The 13,835-nt window shown below is 45.3% G+C and overlaps 1 long non-coding RNA gene across 4 annotated transcripts in view; it reads right to left on the bottom strand.

The window, feature by feature from the left end:
• Nucleotides 1-13,835, bottom strand: part of LOC118532158 (uncharacterized) — a 30,510-nt gene extending 16,675 nt beyond the window's left edge. For 2 of the 4 annotated variants that reach the window (XR_013444486.1, XR_013444484.1), the window contains exon 1: nt 13,681-13,835. This is a non-coding gene — a long non-coding RNA (uncharacterized LOC118532158). Of the gene's footprint in view, nt 1-13,342; nt 13,426-13,680 lie in introns of those variants that run through there. The other 2 variants (XR_013444483.1, XR_013444485.1) reach the window with 2 other exon arrangements.

The raw sequence follows: 13,835 nt of genomic DNA on the forward strand, positions 1-13,835 counted from the left end.
AACCAGACTGTCCCTACTGGAACTGTGCTGGCCTTTGGTCTGATTCCTTCTGGAGGGACGCCTGGGTGGCTCAGTCGGTTAAGCGTCTGCCTTCAGCTCAGGTCATGATCCCAGGGTCCTGGGATCAAGTCCCGCATCGGGCTCCCTGCTCAGCGGGAAGCCTGCTTCTCCCTCTCCCACTCCGCCTGCTTGTGTTCCCTCTCTCGCTGTCTCTCTCTCTCTCTCTCTGTGTCAAATTAAAAAAAAAAAAAAAAAAAAAGAGATGATTCCTTCTGAAACCAGGCTGTTCCTGAAAAACTTCTAAGAAGTGGGACCCCAGTCATCAAAATACTTTAAGGGCACCCCTCTCTTTCTGGGACCCTGGCCGGTTTCATGTTTAAAAACTGCGGTTCCCTCCTCATGTGCATTTCTACCTAAATGGACCAACTTAGCTAAAAGTACACCAATGGCCATTATGGAAGACTTTTGATCTCCAAAACTTCTTTTTCTCAAAATTAAATTAGAAAGCCACTGTTCAAAATAACAAAACAAAACAAAAACAAAAACAAACAACAACAACAACAACAAAAGCCTATTTTAATTGGCAGCCTGAGGCTTCCAAACATTTTCAGGATTCTAAGTTTGCCTCATTGGAAAATAATATTTCTTTTTAAATTAAATTAAATCAAATCTAATTTAATTTAATTGAGAGAGAGAGAGCACGCTGGGGGAAGGGCAGCGACAGAGAATCTCAAGCAGGCTCTACACCAAGTGCGGGGTCTGACGCAGGGCTCGATCTTACAACCCTGAGTTCATGACCTGGGCCAAAACCAAGAGTCGGATGCTCCACCGACTGAGCCACCCAGGCGCCCCACGAAATACTATTTCTAAATTAACTGGGGCAAATGGACAATTAAAAGAAGTAAAAAGGGCTTCTGAGACCTCTTTCCCCACTCCACTGCTTTCTTTGTCTCCTGACATATGGCAGACATCTTGCGCTCGGGCCCCATCTCCGGTGCCATTTGCCTCTATTTTGTCTGCACCGATTCCACCTCTTCTATATCCCAATCCCTCATTCTAATCCTTTCTCCAAACTTCCCTCTCCCTCCAAAACTCTCCCCATTTCCTCCTCCCTGAACCTATTAAAACGTGACTCCTTTAAAGTTAAACATTTGGGGGATCCAAATAAGCCCCAAATTCCTTATGTTTCCTGGACTAAGGCCGAATTGGGGACTATAGTTAAAATGTTTTCCTAAAGTGACTGAGGACCCCTATAGGTTTGCTGCAGCATGTAACATAGTTACTCAAACTTTTACCAACCTGGTTTCTCAGTTTTATATCAGTTAGTCTACATGCTTTTTGGTGAAGACCAGGCCAAACATTGGATGAAACTAGCCTGATGGGAACATCTGGAAAGGTATTTAGAGAGATAACCACGCCCCCCCCCCCACAACTTTTGGCAAGATGCTAGAACACTCACCAAAAATCTCTGCCAAGCAATTACAGTAGCTTTTCCTAAGACCGTTGATTGGAACGAAATTCAGGTTTATACAGAAAAGCCCAATGAACTTGTTCATGACTATTACAATCGACTTCAGATTGTTTTCAAAGAAAACTCTGGGTTTTTGTTAGATATTGAATCCACCTGGGTAGCATTTAACTCTATGTTTATTAATGGACTGAACCAGGATCTTTCTCTTTTAGTTGAAAGGACCAGGATGGAATGGGAAACCATGTCCATTCCAAGTTTAGTTAATTTGCCAAACCAGCTTGCTCACACTCTAGATGAGTCACCCAAAAGAAAGACCACTAAAATTCTCAACTTTCAACTCCAGCAAATAAAGGCCCCTAAACAAAACCCAAACCCTTTTAGTTTCTGCTAGTATTGCAAAGAACCAGGGCATTGGAAAAAAAGACTGTTATAAACGTAGGCATTCCAAGTGCCTTCAGCCCTCTAGCCAGGCTTTCCAATGTCCTCCTAACTTCCGGTGACAGGCCTCTGAGGAACCACGTGGGCTCTCCCCTCTCAATCAGCTCAGAGAAACCACTCTCGAGACTGGGACTGAATCTCTGTCTTTATAGACACCAGAGCTACACTCTTGGTGTTCAGTCTCACTGTTATAAAGCAGCCCCTGCCTTGGAGTCCTTAAAGTTCAAATAGGGGTGGGTCTCTAATAAACCTCAACAGGTTTGTGTCTCTGAACCTGTTCCCTTTTGTCTGCACCCTTTGAGAGATGCACACCCTTTCCCCCTTCGTTCCTCAACCCCTATTCATTTACTGGGCTGAGATTTCTTAGAAAAGTATCATGCCAGAATTCCTTTCTCCCAAAAGGGGGAAATAATTCCAGAATTTGACAGTAGCAATTAAAATAGCCAACAGGGGAATTAAATGACCCTTGACATCTTTTGTTTGCTCTATCTCTGATGCCACTGTAACTGAGTCCAGGGACACTGATCATTTGTTCCTATCAGAGCAGCTGCTAACCTCTTTATGAGCAAAATCTTCAACAGATATTGGCAGAATCCACAATGTACCACCCATCAAGATTCAAATAGATCCCTCAAAACCTCTCCCTAGAATTAATCAATGCCTTATAAATAAAGAAACCTTTCAAGGCATCAACCCCATACTAGATTACAAAGCTCAGAGCCTCATTATCCCCTGCACTAGTTCCTCTAATACCCCTATTTTACCTGTGAGAAAACCCAAATGGCCGAGGATGGAAGATTATCCAAGACCCTGGAGCAATAAATAACATTGTTATCGATTGACACCCTGTTGTTCCTAACCCCATGTACTGCTGACATCCATTCTCACTGAAAGAAAATTTTTCACTGTAATTCATCCATGCAGGGCATTTTTAGTATTCCAGTTGACAAGGATAGCCAGTATCTTTTTGCTTTCACTTGGGAAAAAAGGCAATACACCTGGACAGTAATGTCCCAGGATTTCATAGAGAGTTCTTATATTTCACAAACCTTAAAAGCTGATTTGGATGATGTAAAGTTTTCTGCAGGCTCTACTTTGCTACAATACATAGATGATTTGCTTCTCTGCTCCCCTTCTCAAACCTCTTCACAGGAGGATCACATCCACCTGTTAAAAAATTTTGGCCTTAAAGAGACATAAAGTCTCCAAAGAAAAATTGCAGTTGGCTCAAACTCAGGTTCTATAGTTAGGGCATCTGATCTTGGAGCAAAGACCATGTTTAGATCCAGAAGAAACCCTTCACAACTGCTTAACACCGACAGATCACCTTTTGACTCCCTGTGACAATTTATCGGAAACTCCTCTAACCAATGCAGACTTTTCATGGCTTACTGATGGTTCTTACTTAAAGGATGAAAATGGTAGATATTGTGCTGGGTATGCTATTGCAACTCCTTTTGAAGTCATTGCGACAACACCTTTACCTTTGGCTACTTCAGCCCAACAGGCTGAGTTAGACGCCCTACTTAAGCTTGTACCTTGGCCAAGGGTAAAACCACAAACATTTATACCAATAGTCAGTACGCCTTTGGGGTAGCCCATGACTGTGAAATGTTATATGGAAATGAGATTTCCTTACTTCCAATGGGACTACAAATTTAAATGGCTCTTATGTCCAAAATGTATTAGATGCCATACTTTTACCAGCTGCTCTGGCTACTGTTAATGTTCCTGGGCATTCCAGACTCAACTCCTTGGACACCAAAGGAAACTACCTTGCTGATACTTCCACCAAAAATGCTTCCCTCCAGGAAACCAATAGTCAAACCTCTGTCATATTTCAAAGGGATGTTCTCCCAAATGATAATTTGGAAAAATTCACAAGAGATACCCAACAATTGGCCCCAGAGAGGGAAAAACAATATTGGAAATCTAATAATTGTTGGTTCAATATAAAAAGAGAACTCTGGGCGCGCCTGGGTGGCTCAGTCATTGGACGTCTGCTTTGGGCTCAGGTCATGATTCCAGGGTCCTGGGATCGAGCCCTGCATCGGGTTCCCGGCTCAGCGGGAAGCCTGCTTCTCCCTCTCCCACTCCGCCTGCTTGTGTTCCCTCTCTCACTGTCTCTCTCTCTCTGTCAAATAAATAAATAAATAAAAATCTTTAAAAAAAAAAAGAGAGAGAGAGAGAACTCTGGTTTGGACCAAATAACAATCTGGCTCTACCAGAAATCCTAAAATTCCCTTTGCTTTACACTATAGATGCATTAAACCATCAGTCTACTGACAAAATGATAGTGTTCATGAACCAATATTGGTGGGGAGATATTAATAAGGCTACAAAAAGTGCCTACCTCTGCCAGAAGGGAGGTGGGTGGGGGATGGGGGAAATAGGTGATGGGGATTAAGGAGGACACTTGTGATGAGCACTGTGTGATGTATGGAATTGTTTAACCACTGAAACTAATATAACACTGGAATTAAAAAGTTTTTTAATATTTTATTTATTCGTCAGAGAGAGCACGCACAAGCAGGGGGAGTGGCAGACAGAGGGAGAGGGAGAAGGAGGCCCCCCACTGAGCAGGGAGCCCGATGCAGGACTCGATCCCAGGACCCTGAGATCATGACCTGAGCCGAAGGCAGATGCTTAACTGACTGAGCCACCCAGGCACCCAGCATGGTTATTTTAAATAGAAACAATTAGACCTTTACAATATCGAAGTGGGTTAAAGAAGGCAGAGGCCAAGTGCATTGGACATCCTGTGACTATCTCTAAGGGTAAAATTCTGTAAGTTCCAAGGGGGTGGATCTGAGATTTACAAGGACCAGGGACAATGCTTTCAGCCAAGTTATTTGGAGGGTGTCTACAAATCTTGCCAACTGAGTCTTCATAGTGCCTTTAGTGTATTCAACTAACCCTAAGGATTGAGGATGATACACACCATGAAAGTGTTGTAAAACCAGACAAACAGCATAGACTCATTGAAACACCTGACTGGTAAAATGGATTCTCCAATCACTATGAAGTTCAAGAGGGATTCCCCAGGTTGGGATAATCTTTTTTAACAGAATTTTAGCTACAGCAGCAGTGGCCTGTCTACAAGGGAAAGCTTTGACCCAGTGAAAACCTACAAACCATGACTAAAATAATGTATATCCACAAGACAGGGGAAACTGTATGAAATCCATTTGTGTGAATGGGTTTCCCTGGATTATACTCTGGACAGGTGGGACAAGTGAGGTATGCACTTTTTAAAAACTTTTTATCTTTTTAATTATTTATTTATTTTTTGGAGCAAGAGAGGGTGGGGAGGGGCAGAGGGAAAGGAGAGACAAAATCTTAAGCAGGTTCCACGCCTAGTGCAGATCCCGATGAGGGGCTCAATCTCAGGACCCTGAGATCACAATCTGAGCCAAAATCAAGAGTCGGATGCTTAACCAACTGAGCCACCCAGCTGCCCCACTTTTTAAAAACTTTGTGCTGTCAAATAAATAAATAAAATCTTTAAAAATAAAATAAAATAACCATGCTTTGAAATACATATATACATAAAATTAAATAACCACCCATAGCAATTTTTCATAGTGCCCCTTTTTTTTATAAAGGCAGCTCCATTTTTAAAAATATTTATTTATTTGTGAAGAGAGAGAGAAGGAGAGAGAGAGTGAGAGCGCACACAAGCAGGGAGAGTGGCAGGCAGAGGCAGAGGGAGAAGCAGGCTCCCCATTGAGCAGGGAGCCCAAAGCGGGGCTTGATCCCAGGACCCCCAGATCATGACCTGAGCAGAAGGCAGATGCTTAACCGACTGAGCCACCCAGGTGCCCCAAACCATAAGAGACTCTTAACTATAGGGAACAAACCGTGGGTTGCTGGAGGGGAGGTGGGTGGGGGGATGGGGTAAATGGTTTTGCTGTTTTGCAAAGAGTTCATCAGCTATTGCTTCATGTTTGTACCTGCACCATATCTTCCCGAATGCCCTCAGCTAACTCAGTGGGCTCTTTCAGTATTTACTATGTTGCTTTCATGACCTCTTTAAGCAGGGGCCTCCAGGAGGCATACATGACTCTGGGTTTGCCCCCATAGGGAGAACTTTTCTCCCCTAAGTCAAAAAAAGTGCCAATAAATATTTTCAATTGTCTACTTGCACACACCTAGGGTTCTGGAACCATCATACAATTTGGAATTATCATGCTACTTTTTTTAAAAGATTTATTTATTTATTTTAGATAGAGAGCAGAAGGAGGGGCAGAGGGAGAGGGAGAGAGTCTCAAGCAGACTCCCCACTTCAGTGGGTTCACACTGTTCTCTTCTGAACACCAAATCTGTTCCCAAGCTCCTCCACCCCCCCCAGTCTACTCTATGCCCTGCTCGCAGATCCCCAGTAATCAGGGCATTACAAGAGGGTCATGAAGAGCTGGATGCAGTGGGCAACTGAACAGAGCAACGGCGATCACTGAGTAACCACAGTATCCAAGCACACCTACAAGCCCTCTCTCACTTACATCACCTAGGTAACAAACAGACCAGGGGTCTTAAAATTGAGCTTCCACAGATAGTCCACGGATGTCATCCAGGAGGTTGAGAAAGCAGGAACTGGTAGTTAGTGGTCTCAGACGGTGACAGTACCGAGACCACTGAAGTTCTGGCAGATAAACGGTTCTCAACTCCGCTACAAAGGGTTCCATATGAAGACGGAGAGTTTGAGGGGCCCCACTCCCAGCTGTGGTCTGTATATTTGCGTGGGGCTCAGCCAGATCTCAGGGTGGGGTGGGGGGCACTGGGGCCCAGGCCCAGGGTCTCAAGGGCAGCCCCACGGAGACGAGGTCAGGTGGGATGGCGCCTTTCCCTCTGCATCTGGACATGAACGCCTATGAACGGCATGCTGGTGTGGAATCCTTCAGTCTGAGGACAGAAACCCTCCTCCCCAAGCAACTCATGAAGTGGAACAGGACCTACAACGTTGCAAAAGCCGATGTCCTAATGTTGCCGCTGCTGACAAAGGCCACTGAAATGCGCAGCGCCCAGGCCATACCCACAACAGTATGGGATGCAGGTACGGCTGCAGACAGCAGCAAATAAAATCAGAAATACAGTCCACATTGTTGCCACTTCTGGTGTTGAGAACAGTCAGACTTCTGGGCACCCAGCAGAATGAGCTTTCCTGCCTGCGGAGTTTGTGAGACCCCAAGGACACTCCAGAGACCAGCTCCAACTTGCCGCTCCCCTTGCGAAAACCCCAAGCCACCAGCTGATGATGCCTGAAATTCCTTCACAAAGGAACAAGATGGTTTTGTTGTTTCATTCCACAGCTGGGTTTTGATGGCATGTGGCACTGATGTCCCCCTCCTCCCCAGCTGTTTAGCTAAATCCTGGGCATGAGGGCTTCCTAAGATCAAGGTCAGGCTATGGGGAGATGATGGAGGAAACACTAAGTATTGGGGGGCCTCTTATCTGTCCTCCTCTGGGGACCCTCTTTCTCTTTTATCAGATTTCCTCTCCCTCTTCACTAGTCCTGCTCGGTACCCAGTGCCCTGCTCACTGCCTCCTGACTGTCCTTCCTTCCAGAACCTCCCCATTACCCTCGCCCCATCCAAACTGCCCTGTTCTATGTTCCACACCCTCTGAGCCAATTCAGCAAGCTGACCACAGACAGCTGGGGAATAAATCTGGCACCGTATTTCATCTTCAGTTATGATCTTTAGGGAAAGAGGTTTTAACACAAAGAGTAATTCATTGGAGATAGGAGAGAGAGAGGTTTTTGAATAGCTGGGGCCTTTTATAGGGCCTTTGTGTTATTCTCTACATGCTATCCCACCTCACCCCCAGTCAGAAAGGCAGGGTTATAGTCCTGACTCTGCGAATGAACCAGTAATGTGATTTGCAGCAGAACACATCAGAGTTGGAATCCCATGGTCACTTCTGCTAAGGCATGTTTTAACACTCACGTTATGCTGCGGGGTGGGCAGTTGGTGCTGGGCCAACATTTCATGTCATGTGACCCTTGAGAGGCATTGGCGGGGGTGGGGGGGTGGCTTAGGAACTTGGGCTCCAGCACTAGACTGCCAGGATTCTAATCCATTTATGTGTTATGTAACTTTGGGGCAAGGAACCTAACCTTTCTCGCCTCAGTTTCTCTTTCTGTAAAATGGGGAAATAATGGCACCTGCCTGAAAATGTTGCTGTGGGGATGAAATGAATTAGCTAACGTCACAGAGCCCAGGTGCTCATTAAGAGCTAGTTCTTACTGTTATTAACGAAGGACTATGGCTACAGGACACGGATAGACAAGGTTGGAGCCTTGGCTCCATCCTCCACTAGTAGTGTGACCAAGAAGCAGGTCACATGTCGTGTGCCCCGGGTTCCTAATGTGCAAAACAGAGGTCACAATGGCCCACATCTCTTCAAAGGACGTTGTGAGGATTAAGAGCATTCCTGAGAAGCAGTTAACACAGTCTTGCACTGAATATCTGAATAAAAGGGAGCCGGTTAATGAACAGGTGAATTAGCTAGGCTGATGCTCCCTGGCGCACCCAATCTCTCTCCCTGGGGAAGTCAATACTGCCCTGCTTGGTTATTCCTTTTGAGACCCTGCATGGAAACTCATTTCAAGGACCGGCTCGAAAGCACCAACCAGTTCTGTCCTCCCAAAGCCCTGGTTGTGGAAATGATCAAATGGTGACCTCCAGAGTGCTTGCCTGGGGTGGCTTATCCCTCCTGGAGGGAAGAGAGCATGACAGATGCATCTTTTCTTCCCCGCAACCGTACCAAATGGGTGCCTGGCCTGTTGCAGGTGGATCCAGCCTCTCAGGATGTCACTGGGATAGCAGCACCTTCCTCTGGGGCTGCCTATTCTGCCATTTGTTCAGTGCCATGCTCTAAGCTGCACAAAAGCTCTTTTCTTTTGCGTGCCAGATCTCACCTCCTTCAAATGTCTTGAGGCTTTTGGCAAGAACCAACTGGAACCAGAAGTTCCTGCTTTGCTGCGCGCTTCCTAACGGCAGCCCAGCCCCCAGCCTGGGGATTCATCAGAGGGTCCCTGACTGAATCCAAGAGCAGATGTCACACAGGTCTCCTCTCCTCACCTCAAAAAGACTCCTTTTCTCAGAAACTGGGTATCTCTGAACGTTAGGACACAATCCAATGCCCAGCTCAAAGAGTCAGGAGGGAAGCTGAATTTTTGACTTCCTCAACTGGGCTTACATAAAGCGGCAAAGTCTGGTTCTCTGTCTTGTACCCTGTATCCAACCCCCTCAAAGTGAAATATTGTCATCTCTGAAATTCTCCTTAACTTTGTGATTCTCACTCAGCAACCATGATGACTTAAGTTAAATCAACCCACACTTCAAAATAGTCTTCGTAAGCAATTGCAACTGCTGTGAAACAGGAAGCTTTTTATGGAGGGGAAAAGCTTCAACTTGGACATTAATGGAGTCATGTCAAAAAAAACCCCCAAATGTTTATTATAGGCGGGGACGATCAGTCCTCACTTATGCACTGGGTACTTACTGTGTACCCAGCTCTGCATCACACTGCACCCAGACGGATGTGAAAAAAGAGGGGGTATCAACCCTTTTTCTTGCTTTAAGAGAGCCCATACTCTAGCTGGGATGAAAGGACGAAGGAGTTTAGAATTTTAGGAAGCATAAGAACAGTAGGTAGTTCCATTCACACTCTCAAGTACCAAGATCATCAGAGAGAGACAGATGATCAGCATGACTATGGAGCAAATCCTCAGGCAAGTTTACAGGACTGGCCGTGGAGCCTCTTCTTTGGGGCAAGTCAGCCAGGAGGCAAGAGTCAACAATGAATTACCAGGTAGAACAGCACAAATGATCACCATCAGGAATGAGAGAGGTGATATCACTACTGGTTCCTACGGATATTAGAAGGATAATTAAGGAAACATTAACTTTATACCAATAAATCTGACAATTTAGATGAAATGGACAATTTCATCAAAAGAAAAAATTATCCAAGCTCACTCAAAAAGAAATAGATAACTAGATAGCGGGATGCCTGGGTGGCTCAGTCGGTTAAGCATCTGCCTTCAGCTCAGGTCATGATCCCAGGGTCCTGGAATCGAGTCCCACATCAGGCTCCTTGCTCCAGGCTCCTTGCTCAGCAGGGAGCCTGCTTCTCCCTCTGCCTGCCACTCCCCCTGCTTGTGCGCTCTCTCTCTCACTCTCTCTCTCTCTGACAAATAAATAAAATCTTAAAAAAAAAAAGATAACTAGATAGCTTCACTGGTGAATTCTACCAAATACTTAAGGGGAGGGGGGCGCCTGGCTGGCACGGTTGGAAGAGCATGTGACTCTTGATCTCGGGGTCATGAGTTCAAGCTCCACGTTGGGTGTAAGAGATGACTTAAAAATAATAAAATCTTTATTTATTTTTTTAAAGATTTTATGTATTTATTTATTTGACAGAGAGAGCGAGAGAGGGAACACAAGCAGGGGGAGTGGGAGAGGGAGAAGCAGGCTTCCCAATGAGCAGGGAGCCTGATGCAGGGCTCGATCCCAGGACGCTGGGATCATGACCTGAGCCAAAGGCAGGCACTTAACGACCGAGCCACCCAGGCACCCAAAAATAATAAAATTTTTAAAAAAGAAATAACTAGATGGCTTCACTGGAGAATTCTACCACATACTTAAGGGGGGAAAAAATACCAGTTCTATGCAAATTCTTTAAAACAGAAGAAGAGAAGGGGCGCCTGGGTGGCTCCGTCGGTTAAGCATCTGCCTTCGGCTCAGGTCATGATCCCAGGGTCCTGGGATCAAGCCCCGCATCGGGCTCCCTGCTCAGCGGGAAGCCTGCTTCTCCCTTTCCCTCTGCCTGCCGCTCTGCCTACTTGTGCTCTCTATCTCTCTGTCAAATAAATAAATTAAAAAAAAAAAAACAGAAGAGGAGAAAATACTTCCAGACTCATTCTATGAGGCTGGCATTATACCCTGATACAAAAATCAGACCAAGACATTAGAAAACTACAGACCAATGTTTTTGTAATTACAGACACAAATTTTTAAACAAAATTTTAGCAAATCAAATACAACAATATATTAAAAGGATAACACATCATGGGAGCTAGGGCTTAATCCAGGGATGCAGGGCTGGTTTAACATTTGAAAACCAATGTTATTTCACCATGCTAACACATGAAAAGAAAAAAAAAAAGATATCATTTCAACAGAGGTAGACAAAAGCATTTTAAAAACTTCAACACTGATTTCTGATAAAACCTCTCAGCAAACAAGGAATAGAATAAACATTGCTCAACCTGATAATAGGCATCTATGGAAAATCACAGCTAACACCATACTTAATGGTGAAAGACGGAATGTTTTCTCCCTGACATTAGAAACAGGATAGGGATTTCCACTCTCACCACTTCTATTCAATACTGTACCAGAAGTCATAGCCACTGCAGTCAGGTAAGACAAAGAAATAAAACATCCACAATGGAAAACAAAAAGTTCTTATGATCACCTATATGATCATCCATGTAGAAAATACAATAGAAGCTATAAAAAAGCGAACGAAATGAAAAATTCTAAACAAAATTTTAGCAAATTTGAAAATGAAATTAAGAAAACAGTTCCACTCACAATAGCATCAAAAATATGAAATACTCAGGTATAACTCTGACAAAAGATATGTAAGACCTATACACAGAAAACTACAAAACATTGCTGAGAAAAATTAAAGACATAAATAAGTGGCCAGGTATACCTCGTTTATAGATCAGAAGACTCAATATTGTTAAGGTATCAATTCTACCCAGACTGGTCTATAGATTCAACACAATCCACTCAAAATCCCAGCAGGGTGTGCTGGTTTTTGGCTTTTGGGTTTGTCTGGGCAGCTATTAACAGCTGCTAATAGCAATGTAAACAGTCCCGTTCCTATGCATTCACCACAACAGGAGTATAATGTGGGGATTTTAGAGCCATGTAAGAGCCCGTAGGACAGACAGTCATAAGTAGAGGCAGTTACATAAATAATGGCTTTTCAGCAGTCACTCTGATATAGAATGAGAGAGATCAGTGTGGAATTCTAAGAAAGAGCTAATGACAAGCACCACACTGGGGTTATGGCCCTCAGCAGCTAGAGTGACTGGAGCTACTCCAGGGGCTGGAATGGTGAGGGGACCTGAGAGGAGAGTGAGTCTGCTCCAGCCACCTTTTTACCAAGTTCTTCGAGTTCTGACTCTTGTATTCCAAGGCAATTTCAGACAAGTAACTGATATAAACAGACTATTTTTCCAGTCTGCCCTTGTCCTAGAGAAATGGGCTTCAGGTAAATGACAGCATCCTGATTAAAACAAACAGGAAGCATTCAGAAATCTTGACAGAAAGAAAACAAAATTGTGTACTGAAGGCTGGGCAGATGGAGCCCTTCCTCTGTGTGATGACCCATATTAACGCAGCCAGAGAAAGTAATCAGGAAGAATACTCTCTCCGTGAGTTATCAATTTGATCAAGAGTTAGGTTCATTTGCGTATGCTTGCATTCACTTTTAGAGTTTGCTTTTTTGTCCCATACTTTCATGTTTACTTTTATTTTTTGACTATGTAGCTTCCCCCACTTTATTATGCATCACAAGAGGAAATGTTGGAAATGTAATGTTGTGAACACAAGCATTTGTTGTTGCCTTTAGATAAAGATTAATGTGGCGAGCAATGCTCTCAGGTCCCCTCTCTCTTAAGGAGCTTTACCCTATCGCTCAATAAACTTTGCTGCCCACCAAAAAAAAAAAAAAATTAATGTTGCTTTTTAAAACTAGATTGCAGGGACACCTGGGTGGCTCAGTGGGTTAAGCCTTCCGATCAGGTCATGATCCCGGGGTCCTGGAATCAAGCCCCCCATCGGGCTCCCTGCTCAGTGCGGAGCCTGCTTCTCCCTCTGCCTGCCGCTCCCCCTTGCTTGCTCTCTCTCTATGTCGCTGACAAATAAAATCTTTAAAAAAAATAAAACTAGATTGCAGTATGGTTTCAAGATAACCTGGTTCCAGGTCCTTAACATACTTCTGGAATTAACAGCAAAAAGAAAACCGACACGGCGAAATATCCAATTCCTAGCACCAATTGCTGGGGGACCCGGCTCCTCCAAGGAGCCCTGCTCTGTGGTCCTGGGGTCAGGGGCGGTCCACCAGGCAGGATTTCTGCTTAATAAAGTGACTTTTCCGATGATGCAATTTCAGCAGTGGAGAGAAGAATGGAAGCACTGCAAGAATGACTGCGAGGGGGCGGGGCTGGGCTTGTGACTGAGTTTAGGATGAACGGGCAACACACGAGGTCAGCCAACAACACCGCTGCACTAAGAGGCGGAGCATGGCTACGTGCCAGTGATCTCTGAATTTTGCTTCAGGAGTACCACCTTCAGCCCCTTTGACAAGTTAACACACTGAGGCACGGACATGGGATTCGAACTTGCTCACCATCACGAAAGCCCCACCGCCGCACGCCTCGAACTCCTGCCAAGCAACCACCGCGCGTGCGCCCAACCAGGGGCCGATTGGAGCTCGGCGCGCGACGGGGGCGGGGCTGACGTCCCTTCCGCGCACGGGATAAGCTTGGGATTGGGGAAAGCTCGCGTTGACCAATCAGATCCCAAAACGAGCCTTGGGGCCCGCTCCCTTCTCCTGGGATCCAATCGCTAGGCCCTGCACGCGCAAGCCCCCGATTCAAAGTCAAGGAACCAAGAAGGGCGGGGCCGAAGAAGCTGCGACGGAAGCTTGGGAAAGGTGGCGTTCTCGGTGCTATAATGGGAGCTTACCTGGGACTTGGATGGGAACCGGGAGGATGAGCGGGGGCTGCGGACGGTCAAGGCAGTGCCACTCCTGCCTCCATCAGGGGCTTGGGCGCAATCCCCTTGCACGGGGGTGGTAGCAGCCCTTAGCGCCTCTCCAGCCCACACAATGGTTTGTTCCA

This window comes from Halichoerus grypus, chromosome X (genome assembly GCF_964656455.1).
Source record: "Halichoerus grypus chromosome X, mHalGry1.hap1.1, whole genome shotgun sequence".
Taxonomy (NCBI): Eukaryota; Metazoa; Chordata; class Mammalia; order Carnivora; family Phocidae; genus Halichoerus; species Halichoerus grypus.